We start from the raw sequence: 22,077 nt of genomic DNA on the forward strand, positions 1-22,077 counted from the left end.
ATGAGACTAGATACGAGTAAAACCAAACCTCAAGTTTGCCTGAGGTGGCCCCGCAAGCAGCTCGGTTCGGACCAACACTCAGAGGAGCACTGGCCCAGGGGGGTTTAAAATAAAGATGACCCTTGAGTCTGCAAAACCCAAGGGAAGGTATATGGTGGTAGGTAGGCAAATCGTAAATCCAAGGTTGGGCCTTGCTGGAGGAGTTTCATTCAAGGCGAACTGTCAAAGGGTTCCCATAACACCCAAGCTCGTAAGGAACGCAAAATCAAGGAACATAACACCGGTATGACAGAAACTAAGGCGGCAAGAGTGGAACAAAACACCAGGCATAAGGCCGAGCCTTCCACCCTTTACCAAGTATATAGGTGCATTAAAGTAAACAATATATAATAATGATATCCCAACAATATCTATGTTCCAACATGGAACAAACTTCATCTCCACCTGCAACTAGCAACGCTATAAGAGGGGCTGAGCAAAGCGGTAGCATAGCCAAACAATGGTTTTCTGCGAAAGGTGGGTTAGAGGCTTGACATGGCAATATGGGAGGCATGATATAGCAGGTGGTAGGTATCGCGGCATAGCAATAGAGCGAACAACTAGCAAGCACAGATAGAAGTGATTTCTAAGGTATGGTCATCTTGCCTACAAAGTTCTCCGAGTTGACAAAAGCTTGATCCTATTAAGTGTACTCAACGGTTTCCTCGATCACGAACTCGTCTCCCGGCTCTACCCAAAGCAAGAACACAAGAAAAAGGACCAACAATCAATCATGGTGCAATGCGCAAGCAACATGATGCAAAACATGTCATGACATGCGTGATGTGATATGCAATGCATATGCGTGCTTCGGAAAGGAAATATTGAACCAGGCATCAACTTGGCAAACCAAGTGTGCCGGTGGAAAGAAGAGTTGATTTCGGTTGAAATCGATATAAAGATCACCGGAATCGGATGCATGGTTTGCAAATGGCAAGCAAAACAAGAATGGCACCATTCTGCGATTAACAGCACAATGCCATTTAGAATGCAACAAGAAACTAAGCTACTGCACTCCAACATAGCAACAAAGCACATGGCAGTGATATATTCAAGATGCTTGACAAAAGATGAACACTGAGCTACGGCTAATTCACACAATAGCAGGTTCAAACAAGCATGGCAAAAGTGCAAAAGATATCAGCATCACAGACTTGGTGAAAATAACAACATGCCAGAAATTAACATTAGGAAGACATGTTTAGAGCAAGCTAACAACATGCTACAGGACACATATCATAGCAAGACAAGGCCTGGAATGAATCTACTCAGAGAATAGAACAAAAGTCCCTTACTGACCATAAGCCAAAAAGGATCAGATGATATGATGGCACCCATGTAAACATAGTAAGTTTCATTAACAGATTCAGACTTAGCAGAAAACTAGGCATGTCAAAAACAGAATTATGAAGGCCTCTTTGCGAGCTCGATTCACTCACCACAAGGCATTGCATGACAAGCTAAGCATACCTACAGCGAGATGGCATGTTCATGAAACTAACCATGGCAAGAACAAGTTCATATCATGCATGGATCAACTACAACAACCTTGGCAAAATTGATTAACACGTAAACAATCTGCGAGGAACATTTTATAGCAACAGTATAACAAGATTAAGACATGCTAGGGCACTCCATAATTGCAAAAAGGTCCATGGATGGACAGAGCATAACCATATGTCCAAATCATCCTTACTGAAGCAACTCAAATAAAGCATGGATCTCACTGTAGCAACATGGTTACAAGGCATCAAAATAACAACAGACAGACTTAGCCAAAATCCTGAGATCCAGAAATCAGCAATATCACGAAGGCTACTTTGCATGCTTGAGCTAGTCACCACAAAGATCACAAAAATACATTGCATACACCCCTGTAAAGATGGAATGGCATAGATCAAAATACATGTAGAGTTCATGCCCATATGAAGCACACAACAAATGTGACAAAAATGACAAAAGCTCATAATCTGCTAAGAATCAGCACCTAACAATATATAGCCCTCTTGCATCAACGATTTGGGCATCAGAATGGACTCAAACAAGCATGTCACAATGGAACAAAATGAAGAGCACATCATGATGAACATTTTGATATATTGCACGCACAAAACGGAGCAACATGCAGGAAGTTATGGCATCACGAATAGGGCATAAAAAAGCAGACAAAGGACTTAGTGGATATTTTACCCCCGCGAAACAGATCTAGGGTTCTTCGGCACGGACGTCAAGGATCACCAGAGATCGCCGGAGGAGCTGCCGGAGAGGAGGGAGACGACAGGGAGGCGCGGGCATGTTGGGGCGGCGAGATCCGGCCGGATCCTCGCCGGATCTGGTCGGGGAAGAGGAGAGGCGGCAAGGAGGAGGCAACCGGAGACGGAGTGGCGCGGCCCGCGAGGTCAGCGGCGGCAGCCGGCGTCAGAGCTGGTGGAGAAGGCGGCGGCCGGCGGAGGTGAGCGGCGGCTTGGCGCGGGGAGGCGCGGAGCGGGACGGGCGGCGGCGGCGCGCGCGGCCCGGGCCGGCAGGGCTGGCGATGGGCCCGAGCGGGCCTGGCGGCGGGGCGGCGGCCAGGGACAGGTGGCGGGCAGTGAGTGGCTCGAGGCGGCGGCACGATTTCGTCCGGCTCGGGTGGACGTGTCCGTCGGCGCGAGGAGGGGATTTTTAGGGTTTGGACCCGGATTCGGACATGGAGGACATATTTATACCTAGAAGGAGGTGGGAGTGTCCAAATGAGGTGTAGTTTTCGACCAGGCGATCGTCATTCGACGATAAAGGACATGAGATAGGGTTCGATGGGTTATTGGGCCGTTTTGGAGGGGTGTTGGGCTGCAACAAACACGAGGCCTTTACGATTCCCTGGTTAACCGTTGGAGTATCAAACGAACTCCAAATGGCATGAAACTTGACAAGCGGTGTACTGGTGGTGTACCAAGGCCGCTTGGCAAATCTTGGTCCATTCCGAGAATGTTTAACACCCGCACACGAAAAGAGACAAATGGGGGCGCCGGAGGACGTAGGAGTGTCGGATTGCAAAACGGACAACGAGGAAAATGCTCGGATGCATGAGACGAACACGTATGCAAATGCGATGCACATGATGGCATGATATGAAATGCATGACATGAACAAAAATAAAAATGAAGAAAAAACCCAACCACGAATCTCATAACTTAAAGCCGGAAATGGCAAGAGTCGGAGTACAAATATGGCAAGTTACATCCAGGGTGTTACAACACTCCACCACTACGAAAGGATCTCGTCCTGAGATCTAGGACTGCAAGAACTCCGGATATTCGGAAAGGAGGTGGTCTTCACGTTACTAGGTGGCTTCTTGATCGGAATGATGTGACCACCTCATTTTCAGGAATCTGATAGACTTGTTGCAAGTCTTGCGCTCGGTTTCTTCAAGAATAGCAACAGGATTCTCATGATAAGACAGGTCTTCCTGGAGATCAATCTCTTCAAAGTTGATGGTGCAGTCAGGAGTCTTGAAACACTTGCGAAGCTGTGACATGTGAAACACGTCGTGCACGTTTGCAAAGTTGGACAGAAGCTCAAGTTGATAGGCGAGGTCACCTCTTTTGCCAATGATCTTGAAAGGACCCACATATCTAGGAGCAAGCTTCCCTTTGATACCGAAGCGACGAGTACCTTTCATTGGAGAGACGCGGAGGTAGACATGTTCTCCGATCTCAAAAGCCAAGTCAGGATGCTTGCTATCATAGTAACTCTTCTGGCACGATTTTGAGACTTTCAGATTTTCACAAATGGCTTTGCACATTTCTTCAGCTTCTGTGATTAAGTCATTGCCAAGAAGTTGGTGTTCACCAGTCTCTGACCAATTAAGAGGAGTACATCACTTTCTGCTATAGAGAATCTCGAATGGGGCCTTGCCTGAGCTCGCTTGGAAGCTCTTGTTGTAGGAGAACTCGGCATATGGAAGATAATCTTCCCACTTCATACCGAAGGAAATGACACAAGCCCTGAGCATATCTTCAAGAATTTGATTGACTCGCTCGACTTGTCCACTAGTTTGAGGATGGAAGGTTGTGCTGAAGCAAATGTTGGTGCCCATGGCCTTCTGGAAGGAATCCCGGAACTTAAAAGTAAAGATGCTTCCATGATCTGAAGATATCAACTGTGGAATGCCATGCAAGGAGACAATCCTGGAGGTATATAGTTCTGCCAACTGAGCTACTGTGATAGATTCTTTGATAGGCAGAAAATGAGCCACTTTTGTAAGCTTGTCGATGACAACAAAGATATCATCATTTCCACGCTTGGACTTGGGAAATCCAGTCACGAAGTCCATCTCAATATGGTCAAACTTCCATTCTAGAATGGCAAGAGGTTGGAGGAGACCAGCTGGCCGTTGGTTTTCTGCTTTCACTCTTCTGCAGACATCACATTCATTCACGAACTGAGCAATTTCTCGCTTCATTTGCGTCCACCAATACGACTGCTTGAGGTCATGGTACAACTTTGTACTTCCAGGATGAATGGATAGAAGGGAATTGTGAGCCTCGTTCATGATGACTTTACGTAGATCACCTTTAGGAACCACAATTCAATCCTCAAAGAATAGAGTATCTTTGTCATCAACGTGATAGCACTTGTACTTGGGTTGGCTCTTGGCCATCCCATTTTTCACCTTCTTTACCATGGCATCAAGAAGTTGTGCCTCACGAATTTGATCTTCCAAAGTAGGAGAGACTTGGAGGTTGGCAAGAAAACCTTGAGGAACAACTTGGAGATTAAGTTTGCGGAAAGCTTCACAAAGGTCCGGTTGGAAGGGCTTGAGGGCTTCGCCAACATCAGCACGGCTGGCGTAGGGGGCTCCAACCCTCACATGCTGCCCTCAAGAAGCATGAGCGCAAGCGTCACCCCCATGGTCCCATCCGGATGCCGTATTATCATCCCCAGGACGCCATCATGGGCAGAGCAACATGGAGTGTGGGGCACCACGGCGAGGTGTTCGGGGTGACGGCCCCGGAAGCCTATGTGCCCCACATGATGGACCAAGGGTACGCACCAGAGGACGACATCGGCTCATTCGTTGGAGAAGATTGGGGAGAAGGGGCGCTAGGAGTCGAAGCCTTCCAAGAGCCAGCGGAGAACCACAGCGATCGTGCCGGCGACGGCAATGACAGGGTACCGCTAACCTCCCAGGAACAGGCTTATGCTAACCGTGGGCTGCAGATGAATCAGGTTGCAGCTTCGATCGACGACCCTGGCACGGCGACACCCGTCTCAACAAGGGAGACATGCTGGGGGCCGCCAAGAGGGAGCCAGGAGCAAGGCCCCTTCCCAAGGCATGCGAAACCAGGGGACACTCGGAGGTAGGCCCTCTGCCGGGGTGGCATCAATGACCCTTCCTCCGGCAGAGGACCCATGGTCACCGAGGGAACCGCTGGCGTCCTCTTTCCCTCCTTTGTGTCGTCCTAGTCTCCGGCCGGTCCAAAGGAGGTCAAGAGTGGCGCAAGGCGGGGCCCTCGTCTGGTGATATGAAGCATGGCCAGTACCTATGAAGAAGGCCCGGTGCCTGTGAAGCTCGCCGCCCGTGACACTCCCACGTAATAATGAGTTGGGGTTGTACACGCCCCGGAGTCTCATGAGCGTCAGCCTCAGGCCCTAGGGCTCTCTCACACGGCTAGTGGACATCACATAGCTCCGCGCTGGTGAGAATACTTGAAGACCAGAAGACTAGACTAGGTGCCGGACGCGGCCTTTTGCTTTGGATCTCTCTTTTTGTGGCTTTGCTTTCTGATTCTGGACTTAAGTTCAAGCTGAATTTTTATCGATACGCGCGGGGGTGCCATTTCTCGTTCGAGCCGTTTTTCGCCTTCTGGATCTTGCTTGGTTTGGGACTCACGTCCGTCGCCTCTCCCTCGCAAAGCTCCTCGCAAGCTGGACCGCGCAGAGCACGCGCTAGCACTACGCCTGGTGCTCACCCTTTCCGGGACCCCTTCGAACAGGGCGATAGGCTCCGCAGGATTCTCAGGAACTCGTCGCCTCATGACCCAACCCTAAGAAGGCGCTGGCTAAGGTAATCCACGTTTGGAAACTCACCCCCAGCTTCATGCTACGTCTTGAGCTTGCGTTGGTTTTCCCCGAAGAGGAAGGGATGATGCAGCAGAGTAGCGTAAGTATTTCCCTCAGTTTTTGAGAACCAAGGTATCAATCCAGTAGGAGCCCACGCTCAAGTCCCTCGTACCTGCACAAAGCGATAGCTACTCGCAACCAACACGATTAGGGGTTGTCAAGCCCTTCACGGTCACTTACGAGAGTGAGATCTGATAGATAGAATATTTTTTTGGTATTTTTGATATAAAGATGCAAAGTAAAAAGTAAAAGCAAAGTAAATAGCAAAACAATATAAAAGTGATGGAGATTGATATGATGAGAATAGACCCGGGGGCCATAGGTTTCACTAGTGGCTTCTCTCAAGAGCATAAGTATTCTACGGTGGGTGAACAAATTACTGTTGAGCAATTGATAGAATTGAGCATACTTATGAGAATATCTAGGCATGATCATGTATATAGGCATCACGTCCGTGACAAGTAGATCGAAACGATTCTGCATCTACTACTATTACTCCACTCATCGACCGCTATCCATCATGCATCTAGAGTATTAGGTTAAAAAACAGAGTAACGCCTTAAGCAAGATGACATGATGTAGAGAGATAAATTCATGCAATATGAAATAAACCCCATCTTGTTATCCTCGATGGCAACGATACAATACGTGCCTTGCTGCCCCTTCTGTCACTGGGTAAGGACACCGCAAGATCGAACCCAAAGCTAAGCACTTCTCCCATGGCAAGAACTACCAATCTAGTAGGCCAAACCAAACGGATAATTCGAAGAGACTTGCAAAGATAACCAATCATACATAAAAGAATTCAGAAGATTCAAATATTATTCATACATAGACTTGATCATAAACCCACAATTGATCGGTCTCAACAAACACACCGCAAAAAGAAGATTACATCGAATAGATCTCCACGAGAGAGGGGGAGAACTTTGTATTGAGATTCAAAGAGAGAGAAGAAGCCATCTAGCTACTAACTATGGACCCGAAGGTTTGAAGTAAACTACTCACACTTCATCGGAGGGGCTAGGATGATGTAGAAGCCCTCCATGATGACGGCCCTCTTCCGGCGGAGCTACGGAACAGGCCCCAAGATGGGATCTCGTGGATACAGAAAGTTGCGGCGGTGGAATTAGGTTTTTGGCTCCTGTTCTGATCGTTTGGGGGTACGTGTGTATATATAGGAGGAAGGAGTACGTCGGTGGAGCACCAAGGGGCCCACGAGGCAGGGGGCGCCCCCCCACCCTCGTGACCACCTCTTTGATCCCTTGTAGTAGGGTCCAAGTCTCCTGGATCATGTTCGGTGAGAAAATCACGTTTCCGAAGATTTTATTCTGATTGGACTCCGTTTGATAGTCCGTTTATCTGAAACACTAAAATAGGCAAAAAACAACAATTCTGGGCTGGGCCTCCGGTTAATAGGTTAGTCCCAAAAATAATATAAAAGTGGAAAATAAAGCCCAATATAGTCCAAAACAGTAGATAATATAGCATGGAGCAATCACAAATTATAGATACGTTGGAGACGTATCAGGCATCCCCAAGCCTAATTCCTGCTCGTCCTCGAGTAGGTAAATGATAAAAAGAGAATTTTTGATGCGGAGTGCTACTTGGCATAATTTCAATGCAAATCTTCTTAATTGTGGTATGAATATTCAGATTAGAAAGATTCAAGATAAAAGTTTATATTGACATAGAAAATAATAATACTTCAAGCATACTAACAAAGCAATTATGTCTTCTCAAAATAACATGGCCAAAGAAAGTTATCCCTACAAAATCATATAGTCTGGCTATGCTCCATCTTCCCCACATAAAGTATTTAAATCATGCACAACCCCGATGACAAGCCGGGCAATTGTTTCATACTATAACTTTTTCAAAACTTGCACCATAGGTGGACTAGAATGGTGGTTGTGGAGAAGACAAAAAGGAGAAGATAGTCTCACATCAACTAGGCGTATCAACGGGCTATGGAGATGCCCATCAATAGATATCAATATGAGTGAGTAGGGATTGCCACGCAACGGATGCACTAGAGCTATAAGTATATGAAAGCTCAAAAAGAAACTAAGTGGGTGTGCATCCAACTTGCTTGCTCATGAAGACCTAGGGCAATTTGAGGAAGCCCATCATTGGAATATACAAGCCAAGTTCTATAATGAAAAATTCCCACTAGTATATGAAAGTCATAACATGAGAGACTCTCTCCTATGAAGATCATGGTGCTACTTTGAAGCACAAGTGTGGTTAAAGGATAGTAACATTGTCCCCTCTCTCTTTTTCTCTCATCATTTTTTTGTTTGGGCCTTTTCTCTTTTTTATGGCCTCTTTTTTTATTTTTTTATTTTTTGTCCGGAGTCTCATCCCGACTTACGGGGGAATCATAGTCTCCATCATTCTTTCCTCACTAGGACAATGCTCTAATAATGATGATCGTCACACTTTTAATTTTCTTATAACTCAACAATTACAACTCGATACTTAGAACAAAATATGACTCTATGTGAATGCATCCGGCGGTGTGCCGGGATATGCAATATGACAATGATGAAATGTGTCATGGTGAACTAGATGGTGGAAAGTTGCATGGCAATATATCTCGGAATGGCTATGGAAATGCCATAATAGGTAGGTATGGTGGCTGTTTTGAGGAAGGTATATGGTAGGTGTATGATACCGGCGAAAGTTGTGCTGTATTAGAGAGGCTAGCAAAGGTGGAAGGGTGAGAGTGCGTATAATCCATGGACTCAACATTAGTCATAAAGAACTCATATACTTATTGCAAAAATCTAGAAGTTATCAAAGCAAAGTATTACGCGCATGCTCCTAGGGGGATAGATTGGTAGGAAAAGACCATCGCTCGTCCCCGACCGCCACTCATAAGGAAGACAATCAATAAATAAATCATGCTCCGACTTCATCACATAACGGTTCACCATACGTGCATGCTACGGGAATCACAAACTTTAACACAAGTATTCTTTAAATTCACAACTACTCAACTAGCATGACTTTAATATTATCACCTCCATTACTTAAAACAATTATCATGCTTCAATCTTTTCTTAGTATTCAACACACTCAAAAGAGAGTTTCACAAATCTTGAATAACAAGCATATTATTATTAGGAAAATTACCATGCTATTAAGAGACTCTCAAATTAATTTAAGTGAAGCATGAGAGATCAATAGTTTCTTTAAAACATATCCACCACCGTGCTCTAAAAGTTCTAAGTGAAGCACATAGAGCAAAACTACTTAGCTCAAAAGATATAAGTGAAGCACATAGAGAAAAATTATCTAGCTCAAAGGATATAAGTGAAGCACATAGAGCAAAACTACTTAGCTCAAAGGATATAAGTGAAGCACATAGAGCAAAACTACTTAGCTCAATACATATAAGTGAAGCACATAGAGCAAAACTACTTAGCTCAAAAGATATAAGTGAAGCACATAGAGTATTCTATCAAATTTTAATTCATGTATGGCTCTCTCAGAAGGTGTGTACAGCAAGGATGATTGTGGCATACTAACAAACAAAGACACAAATAATACAAGACGCTCCATGCAAAACACATATCATGTTGGTGAATAAAAATATAGCTCCAAGTAAATTACCGATGGAAGTGGACGAAAGAGGGGATGCCTTCCGGGGGCATCCCCAAGCATTGACTTTTTGGTGTCCTTGGATTATATTGGGGGTGCAATGGGCATCCCCAAGATTAGGCTCTTGCCACTCCTTGTTCCATGATCCATCAATAGAATTCACCCAAAACTTGAAAACTTCACAACACAAAACTCAAAATAGAAAACTCGTGAGCTCCGTTAGCGAAAGAAAACAAAAGACCACTTCAAGGTACTGTAATGAACTCATTCTTTATTTATATTGGTGTTAAACCTACTGTATTACAACTTCTCTATGGATTATAAACTATTTTACTAGCCATAGATTCATCAAAATAAGCAAACAACACACGAAAAACAGAATCTGTCAAAAACAGAACATTCTGTAGTAATCTGTATCTAGCGCAAGATCTGGAACCCCAAAAATTCTAAAATAAATTGCAGGACGTGAGTAATTTATCTATTAAACACCTCCAAAAAGAATTAACTAAATAGAACTCATCAAATAAAAATGACAGCAGTTCTCGTGAGCGCTAAAGTTTCTGTTTTTTACAGCAAGTTCAACAAGACTTTCCCCAAGTCTTCCCAACGGTTCTAATTGGCACAAACACTTAATTAAACACAAAAAACACAACGAAATCAGAGGCTAAATAATTTATTTATTACTAAACAGGAGCAAAAAGCAAGGAATAAAAATAAAATTGGGTTGCCTCCCAACAAGCGCTATCGTTTAACGCCCCTAGCTAGGCATAATGAGCAAGAATAGATCTAGGTATTGCCATAGTAGTAAGATAGGTTGGTGAAACTCATTTCATATTCTCTACGTTCGACAGCAAGTTTTCTTTGAGGCAAGCAAAAGTAATCAAAAGGACTAAATTTAATGGGACAAAAGTCCCCAAGATCAACCTTGGGAGGTATAGGTTCCTCCTTCGGTCCTTCATAATGCACAACCAATTCATCATTATAAGCATTCTTTTGATAGAACTTCATGAGCGTATATTCAAGAGAATATCCTAGTTCATTATTTCAAATAGCCAAATCATCATTAAGTTCAGAAATTCCATCAACTAAAACATTGGTAGGAACCTTTCTTCTAAGATTTTCATTAAAAGCAACATAGTCTAGAGATTGAAAATGCATTATTTCTTCTTGATCAAAGAGGATAGCCTCTATGGGAGGACGGCAAGCGTCCACCCTATAATGTGCAAAGATTTATTTGGCTTCTCTTATTATGAATCTAAACTCATGAGCCAAAAAGATAGTAGCGGCACGCTTAACAGAAGAATGCTCAATATTAGAAAATTCCAGAAAAATCCTTTGTATAGAAGGATGCATGTGCATGAATTGTCTTTCAAGTTCGACTACAAGCATGGCAATAGCGTCCGCAAGACTACTAGTTCTGTGAAGGATAGAACTACCCATAGAAGTTAAAGCACCAGCACAAGTAAAGAAATCTTGAATAACTCCTTTTCCAATAATATTACCACTACCAACACGGAATTTTTTTGTATGAAAGATGGTAGGTTCTTTAGCAGGAGTATCAGAATCTTCCATGATATTGTTATCGCCCAAATTGGTGATAACTTCCCCAGTTTCAGACATAATGACAAGCAGGCAAACAAACTAACACACAAGCAAACAAAAAGCAAGCAGACAAAAGAGGCAAACAGAGAGGGAGGATAGAGAGAGAGGGCGAATAAAACGGCAAGGGTGAATTGGGGGGAGAGGAAAATGAGAGGCAAATGGCAAATAATGTAATGCGAGAGATAGGGATTGTGATGGGTACTTGGTATATGACTTTTTGCGTAGACTCCCTAGCAAGGCGCCAGAAATCCTTCTTGCTACGTCTTGAGCTTGCGTTGGTTTTCCCCGAAGAGGAAGGGATGATGCAGCAGAGTAGCGTAAGTATTTCCCTCAGTTTTTGAGAACCAAGGTATCAATCCAGTAGGAGCCCACGCTCAAGTCCCTCGTACCTGCACAAAGCGATAGCTACTCGCAACCAATGCGATTAGGGGTTGTCAAGCCTTTCACGGTCACTTACGAGAGTGAGATCTGATAGATAGAATATTTTTTTGGTATTTTTGATATAAAGATGCAAAGTAAAAAGTAAAAGCAAAGTAAATAGCAAAACAATATAAAAGTGATGGAGATTGATATGATGAGAATAGACCCGGGGGGCATAGGTTTCACTAGTGGCTTTTCTCAAGAGCATAAGTATTCTACGGTGGGTGAACAAATTACTGTTGAGCAATTGATGGAATTGAGCATAATTATGAGAATATCTAGGCATGATCATGTATATAGGCATCACGTCCGTGACAAGTAGATCGAAACGATTCTGCATCTACTACTATTACTCCACTCATCGACCGCTATCCAGCATGCATCTAGAGTATTAAGTTAAAAACAGAGTAACGCCTTAAGCAAGATGACATGATGTAGAGAGATAAATTCATGCAATATGAAATAAACCCCATCTTGTTATCCTCGATGGCAATGATACAATACGTGCCTTGCTGCCCCTTCTGTCACTGGGTAAGGACACCGCAAGATCGAACCCAAAGCTAAGCACTTCTCCCATGGCAAGAACTACCAATCTAGTTGGCCAAACCAAACGGATAATTCGAAGAGACTTGCAAAGATAACCGATCATACATAAAAGAATTCAGAGAAGATTCAAATATTATTCATAGATAGACTTGATCATAAACCCACAATTCATCGGTCTCAACAAACACATCGCAAAAAGAAGATTACATCGAATAGATCTCCACGAGAGAGGGGGAGAACTTTGTATTGAGATTCAAAGAGAGAGAAGAAGCCATCTAGCTACTAACTATGGACCCGAAGGTCTGAAGTAAACTACTCACACTTCATCGGAGGGGCTAGGATGATGTAGAAGCCCTCCGTGATGACGGCCCTCTTCCGGCGGAGCTCCGGAACAGGCCCGAAGATGGGATCTCGTGGATACAGAAAGTTGCGGCGGTGGAATTAGGTTTTTGGCTCCTGTTCTGATCGTTTGAGAGTACGTGTGTACATATAGGAGGAAGGAGTATGTCGGTGGAGCACCGAGGGGCCCATGAGGCAGGGGGGCGCGCCCTAGGGGGGGCGCCCCCACCCTCGTGACCACCTCTTTGATCCCTTGCAGTAGGGTCCAAGTCTCCTGGATCATGTTCGGTGAGAAAATCACGTTTCCGAAGATTTTATTCTGTTTGGACTCCGTTTGATATTCCGTTTATCTGAAACACTGAAATAGGCAAAAACAACAATTCTAGGCTGGGCCTCCGGTTAATAAGTTAGTCCCAAAAATAATATAAAAGTGGAAAATAAAGCCCCATATAGTCCAAAACAGTAGATAATATAGCATGGAGTAATCAAAAATTATAGATACGTTGGAGACGTATCACTTCATGAGCTCATGAGGACACATACCCACATCGCATAGGAAAGTGAAAACTACGATTTGCTTACACGAGGGGCTCCCCCTATCAAAATGCTCTCACAAATTTTCCAAGGGCCATGCCTGAGTTTTGCGTGCAGAATAAAACAACAGGAGAATATGGGATCAGCCGGAGATATCGCTCGCTGCATCGTCCAGGCGCGTCGCTCGCATCATCATCACCTTCGTCAGAATCATCACCGCCGTCGGCGACGCCCTGTCACATCCCTAGCTTCTGGTAATGCACTAGGCTAGACCTCATGTGAGCATCATGTTTTATTTCAAATGAAATTTGAATTGAGGAATTTTTAAAGCCTCAGAAACCTTCTAAAAATGATCAACATTAAAATCTCCTCAAAGAAGTCCAAAAAAAATGTTCCTCTTAGTCTCTGAAAATATTGCAAAGAGGTAAAACTCAAAACAATATTTGTGGTATCTCAGAGTTAATTATTTTGGGCCATTTGAATTAATCCAATAACTATTTGCTTTGGATTTATATTTAATATATATTAAATATGACTCCAAATAATTCTGGAAGTTGTGAGTGGCTTTGTATATATTTTAGCAAGCCACATAAAACCCTACAGAATTTATTAAAATGATTTAGTGTCTAAAACTAAATCAAAACAAACTACAGAAAATAAAAAAAACAGAAATAAAAGACAGAGGAGAGAAAATCTCACCTGGACTTACCTCTGCAGCCCACCAGGCCCACCTGGCCAGCCCAGCCCATCTCCACCCCCCCCCCCTGTCGTCTTCCTCCCTGCCAGGAGGACAGACACCGCGACGCCGCCGCGCGCGCCACCTCCTGCTTCCCCTGGCCACCTCCTGCTTCCTCCCCGAGCCCTCTAGCGACGCCACGGAGTCGTCCCCGACCGCTATCCCTCTCTCTGCTCGCTCTGGCTCTCTCCCTCTCTCGATTTGGAGCACCACCGAGAGCCACCGGAGGGCGCCGCCATCGCATCCATAGCCACCGGCCACCCCTCGCCCTTCCGATGAGCTCAGGAGCTCCGTCCCGACCCCATGGAGCTGCACACTGACGCACGCGACCAGAGGAGGCCCCAGTCGACAGGAGCATCGTCGTCTTCATCGCCACGGCCGGCGATCGCCGCCGTTCGATTCACCACTGACAGGACGTCCCCGAGCCCACTTAGCGTCTCGTCCGACTCCCCGTGAGCTCCTCTTCTCTTCCCCTCACTCCGCGCACTTGATTTCGTCCCCTAGCTCCATCTTCCACCACGGCCGAAGCTCGCCGCCGCCGTGCCTCATCGCCATCGTGGCCAGAGCCACTGTGGCTCGAAGCCGGGCACACCACCATGCTCCACACCTCACCAGGAGCACGTAGCACGCACCAACGCCTCCCCTAGCGCCCTGCATCGCCTAACCCGTCGTTGGCCGAACTCCGGCCGCCGCCTCCCTCGCCGCTGCCGACGCCACAGCCAACCCCAACTCCTCTGGCTTGCTCCATTGGATGCGCACGAGCTCGAGCTCCCTATAGAACCCCTCCGCGCGTCGAATGGGCGCCGGAGAAGCCATTCTGGCGAGCCACCACCGCGTCTGGTCGTTGCAGGCGGTTAGACGCCGGTGGATTAGCCGGGTTGACCAGGGATTTGACCCCCCTGGGTCACTGACGTGTGGGCCCGTCCCCTGCTAACCTTTGGTTAAGTTAATAACTAAGTTTAATTAAGCCACTGACTCACTGACATGCGGGCCCGGGCCGACTAATTAAACTAGGTTAGGTTTAAGTTATATTAGGATTAGCCGTAGTCACTGACCAGTGGGCCCCACTGGTCAGATTTGACCGAGCCAGCCCAGTTGACCCTGCTGACGTCACTGTGACGTGGTGCTGACGCCATAATCATTTCTGGATTTAATATTATTCAGGAAATTCCACAAAATGCCTAAAACTTCTAAAAATCATAGAAAATTAACCGTAACTCCAAATTAAATAAATTATATATGAAAAATTATCAGAAAAATTCAAGGAATCCATCTGTACCACTTTCATGCATGTTAGAACAACTTATAGCTGCTGTTTAGCACAAATCAATTAAATGGCATTTGAATAATCACATATGGAGTTTGAATTTGAATCTTGTATTCAAACCAACTTCATTTAATCTGTTGCTAGTTGCATTAGCTCAAAACACATTCATATTGCCATGTCATGAGCATGCATCATATTGTGCATTGCATTGATTGTGTTCCCTTCTGTGTTGCCGGTATTTGTCCCCTCTCGATAGACGTGATACCGATGATGTGATCGTTGACACTGATGAAGACTCAATGTTATCTTCAGAAGTGCCAGGCAAGCAAAAGCCCCTTGTTCATTCCGATAAAATCCCACTCTCCCGCTCCTGCTCTCTTTTACTGCATTAGGACAACATCGATTCATCTGTTACCTGTTGCGGTAGTTGAACCCCTTTATCCTTTGCATGACCTATCATTGCCACAGTAAATAGATGAAACCCACTAGCATGAGTAGGAATTGTTTGAGCCCTGTTGTGCCTACTCATTCATGTTTGTTTGTCACGCCTGCTACTGCTTAGAGTTGAGTCAGGTCTGATTCATCGGGGATGAATCAGAGGTGTGTGAACATGTCCTACTGTGTGTGAGCTAAGTGTGTGAATACGTTTTGGTAAAGGTAGCGGTGAGAGGCCATGTAGGAGTACATGGTGGGTTGTCTCATTGCAGCCGTCCTCAGGAACTGAGTTCTGTGTTTATGATCCATGATTCAGCTACTACCATGCATTGGGCCCTGAAATATGACCCCGCTCGACTTCTTATTCACCCTAGCTCTCTGTCCAGGAGTTGCAAGTAGTTTCTGGTGTTTGTAGCCTACTGGAGGCCGTGGACAGCGCTGACCGTAGGGGTGGGCTGTGATGCGGTAGGTACGTGGCACGGTGTACCGGATGCCCGTTTGGTATCTCGGGAACCCTGTTCACATCGTTTGGGGCTGTGAGCGAAACTCCGGCCGGATCTCCTCGTGGATGGAACCCGAATAGGCGATAAACCTGGACTAGAGACTTGAGTGTTTAGGTAGGTCGTGGTCTACACCCACGTCGGCTTTCGCTTGAAGTCTGCCGAGCACATGTCGTGTGCAGATGCTAAGTGGTGGAAACATGTATGAAGAAGTACACCCCTGCAGGGTTAACATCATCTATTCGAATAGCCGTGTCCGCGGTAAAGGACTTCTGGGTTGCTTATATCAGTTCATAGACAAGTGAAAGTGGATACTCTAAAATACGCAAGATAAGCGTGAGTGCTATGGATGGCGTTCTCGTAGGGAGACGGAAGCGGATCCATAGTGGTGTATTGATATGGTGAATATGTGGACTCGTGTGCGCCACCTCAAAAGAGTCGCTTGCAGTCGTAGTTTAGGATAGCCACCGAGTCAAAGCTGGCTTGCTGCAGTTAAACCCCACCATCCCCTTGTTGAAAATGATGCATATGTAGTTAGTTCTGATGTAAGTCTTGCTGGGTACATTTGTACTCACGTTTGCCTATTTTATGTTTTTGCAGAGAGACTTCAGTCTCACTAGTAGTTCCACGTGGACTTCGACGTTTAGCTTGTTACCTCAACTACGATCTTGTGCCTCAGCAGGATTTGGTAGATAGTCAGGCTTCTCAGCCTTTTTCATTTATAGATGTCTGTACTCAGACATGATAGCTTCCGCTTGTGTTTTGATTTGTATGCTCTGAATATTGGGTCGTGAGAACCCTGTTTGTAATATCTCGCTCCTCGGAGCCTATTGAATAATTACTTGAGTCGTAGAGTCATGTTGTGATGCCATGTTGTATTTGCACATATCGAGCATATTGTGTGTATGTTATTGAAATGCTTGGTATGTGTGGGATCTGACCATCTAGTTGTTTATCTTTAGTAGCCTCTCTTACGGGGAAATGTCTCCTAGTGTTTCCACCGAGCCATGGTAGCTTGCTACTGCTCCGGAACACTTAGGCTGGCCGGCATGTGTCCTTCTTCGTTCCTGTGTCTGTCCCTTCGGGGAAATGTCACGCGATGAATACCGGAGTCCTGTTAGCCTGCTATAGCCCGGTTCACCGGAGTCCTGCTAGCCCAGTGCTACAGCCTGGTTTCACTCGCTGATGACCGACACGTTCGATGCTGGGTCATGGATGCCTGTCCCTGTAAGTCTGTGCCACTTTGGGTTTACGACTAGCCATGTCAGCCCGGGCTCCTTATCATATGGATGCTAGCGACACTGTCATATACGTGTGCCAAAAGGCGCAAACGGTCCCAGGCAAAGGTAAGGCGACACCTGTGGGAATACCGTGCGTGAGGCCGCAAAGTGATATGAGGTGTTACATGCTAGATCGATGTGGCATTGAGTCGGGGTCCTGACAGCGTTGGTATCAGAGCTTGACTGCCTGTAGGATTACCAAGCCAAACTGGTCGAAGTTGAGTCTAGAAATTCTTTAGTTATATAAGGGAATTGATTGTGGGATGGAACGTAAGGCTCTCTTTTACTCCTTATACCTCATGCCCTTCTGATCTGAGTCATCTTATCTTTCCTACGGGGATTAAGAACTAGGCTATCTCTTCTTTCTATCAGGATCACGTGTTACTAATCCGTAGACTTATAGATTGTTGGACTTAAGCCTCGTTTCAGTTCCTATTACTTCCGTATGTTAATTGTTGATCTCGAAACCTTGATATTGTGCTTCTGAGTGGTTATGCCACCATTTTTGTGAATGTCTCAAATCTTTCTGAGCATTTACAGCCGTTATGCTGTCCGAGTCATCCCAGGTTTCTAAATAGTCTGATGCATTTGCAAAAATCCTTTCCCTCTGGTTTCGATGTTCCTTTATGCCAGCTCAAGCACACTAATTGTTGAGTTGAGGTATTCTATTGCCTTGACATATATGTTGGAGATATTATTATGACCCTAGGTGTCTTAGGGGATCATATAGTAATTTAGCCATGATTTGTGTTCCCAGTATGATGATTCTGGCCATCATTCTCGAAAGCATCCCGTGATGCTACTTAGTAGTAGGTATTCTACTCCTGGGTTCTGAACCCAAGATTCACTCTACCTACTTCATGTTGATAGTAATTGCTAGTGCCTTTAGGATATTAGTAACTTTTGCGGTAGTCCTTGAAATCCGTGGTATCCTCTTCTTCCAAATACCATGAACTACTTATGGCAGAAGTTCCTCGTTGAACTGAAATATCACAACAGGATTATTCTTGATGAGTTCTCCATTATATATTGTGGCTCTGCCAGTTCTACCTTTCTGCATGGGTTATCCGGAGGAAACATGTTGAACTTGGTTCAACATGCTGAACCATGCATCCACAACTCAGAAAATCGTATGTTCCTTTCAGTTGTCCCTCTTTAGTTGTCTTCTGACCCTCGTTTATCAATTGATAGTCAAGAGTATGCGTGCAATCGTTCATCGATACCTATTACTCTTGTGGTCCATCAAGCCATTCTATTTCGGAATGACTAGGGGAAAACAAACTCCAGTACCTCTTCCATATCCAGGATTGGGTCAAAGAAGTTGTGCTCCGCAGATCAAAATGCCAATCCAGCTTTTGCTCTGTTCTACCTTGGAGTATTACCCCCTTTATGTCAGAATTGTCATGAGAACTGCACCAACTCTCATGAATTTTGACGTAGTGATACTTCTCACCATCATTAGTCATTCCTCGGCCCTCGTGTTGATGCAACCGGAATACCGACAAATGAATTGTGATGTGTGAAATCAATACTCCCAGCAACCTCGTTGCTTGGTAGTTAAAGGATAATAATTTCATTCTTAGCATGTTGGTTAGTGAATCATCATTCTAAGATTGATCGTGCTACCTTGTCCATCTTTCTGGTGCACTCCTCGACCAATGAGTTAGGAATTATTTCAAGTCCTCACTCATTTGATCATGTCGTCTTGCCCTCAAAAGCAAGATTGTTCTCAAGCTTAGTAACATACCGGTGGTTCGTGATTTTCCGAATATCTTCTCGGAAGTATTACCAGGTTGTCCCCTGACTGTTATGTTGAGCTCGTGATCAAGTTGGTTTCTTGTGAACCACCCTTTCTCCAAGAATCTGTGTTGGATATCCCTGAGCTAGTCGGTTAAGCTAGACAACAACTTGGAAAATTGGAAGATAAAATCTTGCCTAACTTAGTTTGTTCCAAAGGGATATTCTTGTGTAGTGTGTGTTGAAGAAAGATGATATCTTCATTGATTGGTCCCTGTGATCAGTTGCTAGACCTATTGTCTTATCAATTCTTTGATTTGAGTGTGGGCTATCGTCAAATCAATCAGTACCAACGATGCTCGTAATGTTGTCTTGTTCGTGGTTGATCCCTCGAGCATACACCATTACATCTTTGGTCTGACCAATGCTATCACCGTGTTCACTTAACTATGGAATTCCTTTTAAAAGGAAACCTAGATGAATTGTTGTTGAGCCCATTGACAACATCCTTATCTCCTCCATGATTTTGTTGAACATTAAGCTAGTGTTGGAAACTTTTGAAAGCATTATCTTCATGCTAGCTCATGAAGTATTTGTTTGATGAAAGGAGTGACTTCCTCTTATACACGTGCATTTGGTGAAAGTTGCCGCCGTGGATTTGAGAAAGTTAGTTTTGCTTCCTCTGGAATCATCCCAAGTCAGTCATGCATACGTGCGAAGTATTCTGTGGTCTGGAGACTTGCAACCTTCATTCCATATGTATTCCGAGCACACCAAGCCACTGATTGATTTGTTCAAGGAGAAGAAGTTCCTTCTTAAGAGCATGCCTTATGCAAGGATTTTGATATCCTCGTTGATGGTTCCCCACCTGAACTCGGTAGTGTTTTATTATAAGACTACCACGTGGTCATGCTTGTCTGGGACAACGTGTTCACATGTTTGTAGCAGAACTAGCTCATGTTCTGGAGCTTACTATCGTAGTTCATTCCCCGAGAATCTCGCAACATCATCTCATCGATTTGTGTTGCAAACTTTCGTTTTTCTTCCCAGACTCGATGAGTCTGGAATATCCTGACACCAACCAGATCTGATTCTCAGGCAGATATGATGGTTGGAGCATTTCCCAAGAACTATAATATTGGTCCCTCTATAACCGGTAAAGTGGATGTCGTGGCCAACACACCCAGCCGGAAGATCCATTATTGTAGTATCTTGATTGAGGAAGTTGGCCACCTCCCCATAGGGATTTCGTAGGATTTACTCCCTAGTTGCCCTATGGAATTTTGAGATTCCGAAGCCGACCTTTTACTTTATGTTCTAGATATAAACGATATCTATGGGTGGATTACGCTAGCACATCAAGGAGAACATTAGAAGCGGAGTGCTAAATGTCTCTTGGTCGATCATCCAGATTTTGTTCCTTGGCTTCGCTAAGGTGAAATCTGAGAAGGTGTTATCTTCCTTTGCATCTGCATCATCCATCATCATTCATCATGGTAGCAAGTTGTGTTGCCAGGATCCTTGACACGGATATTGGTAAAATCCTGATGAATATGGAAATGCTCAAGTTCTTGAGAGCACGCAAGCGCTACGTGTTATCATCGGCTCTAACTGGGATTCCTCTCGGTTTCCTCGGCAATGCTATGACCTTTTCAACCAGTGAATTCACTCTTTATTGTTGGGTTCTTCCTCAGTTACCAGAATCATTCCCATCATTTGCATTTTGTTCCCAGCTTGCACCGCCAATGGGCCATTCTACCATGGGTCTCTTCCATTTCCGGTGATAAGCAAATTCATCCATTACGTTGTCTTCAACAAGGTAATCCACATCATCCAAGTCCGAGTATGCCATTCTACCGACCCCCGCCAATCGATTGCTGTGATTTGCCTTAGGCTGATATAGAGAGTCTCAATGATCTCTATATCAAAGGTAATTCTTTTTGCCACTTAAGATAATAATCTACGAATCACCCTCCTCCAGGATGTTTCGTCGTGGTATCATGGCAACTCAACTCCTCGCTACGTTGACAATCGTTTACCACCTTCTTAGGTGTGGAATTGTTGTCTACCTAGTGAACCTTCGTCATCCGTTTCTTTCCACCCCTCTTGATGTGTATCTCGTGTCTCAACCCGAGAGATGGTTCTATGTCTCATTCCGTGAGTTAATCCTGAGTTGGTCGATCTTCGAGGAGATCGACCCTTCTAGAGTCTCCTTCTCTCCAGGTCATGTTGGCAGGATTTCTCAGAGCAAAACTTCAAGACAATAATGGTGATCGAATCAACGTTCCTATGAAGTGCAACCTGGATCGTGAAGATTATACTAGTCCGTGTTACCCCTTCACCTTACCCTACGCTTGAATCTCGAGACGAGATTCTTGTTTAGTGGGGGTGAGTTGTCACATCCCTAGCTTCTGGTAATGCACTAGGCTAGACCTCATGTGAGCATCATGTTTTATTTCAAATGAAATTTGAATTGAGGAATTTTCAAAGCCTCAGAAACCTTCTAAAAATGATCAACATTAAAATCTCCTCAAAGAAGTCCAAAAAAATGTTCCTCTTAGTCTCTGAAAATATTGCAAAGAGCTAAAACTCAAAACAATATTTGTGGTATCTCAGAGTTAATTATTTTGGGCCATTTGAATTAATCCAATAACTATTTGCTTTGGATTTATATTTAATATATATTAAATATGACTCCAAATAATTCTGGAAGTTGTGAGTGGCTTTGTATATATTTTAGCAAGCCACATAAAACACTACAGAATTTATTAAAATGATTTAGTGTCTAAAACTAAATCAAAACAAACTACAGAAAATAAAAAAACAGAAATAAAAGACAGAGGAGAGAAATCTCACCTGGACTTACCTCTGCAGCCCACCAGGCCCACCTGGCCAGCCCAGCCCATCTCCACCCCCCCCCCCTGTCGTCTTCCT

Source organism: Triticum aestivum, chromosome 6A (assembly GCF_018294505.1).
Source record: "Triticum aestivum cultivar Chinese Spring chromosome 6A, IWGSC CS RefSeq v2.1, whole genome shotgun sequence".
Lineage (NCBI taxonomy): Eukaryota > Viridiplantae > Streptophyta > Magnoliopsida > Poales > Poaceae > Triticum > Triticum aestivum.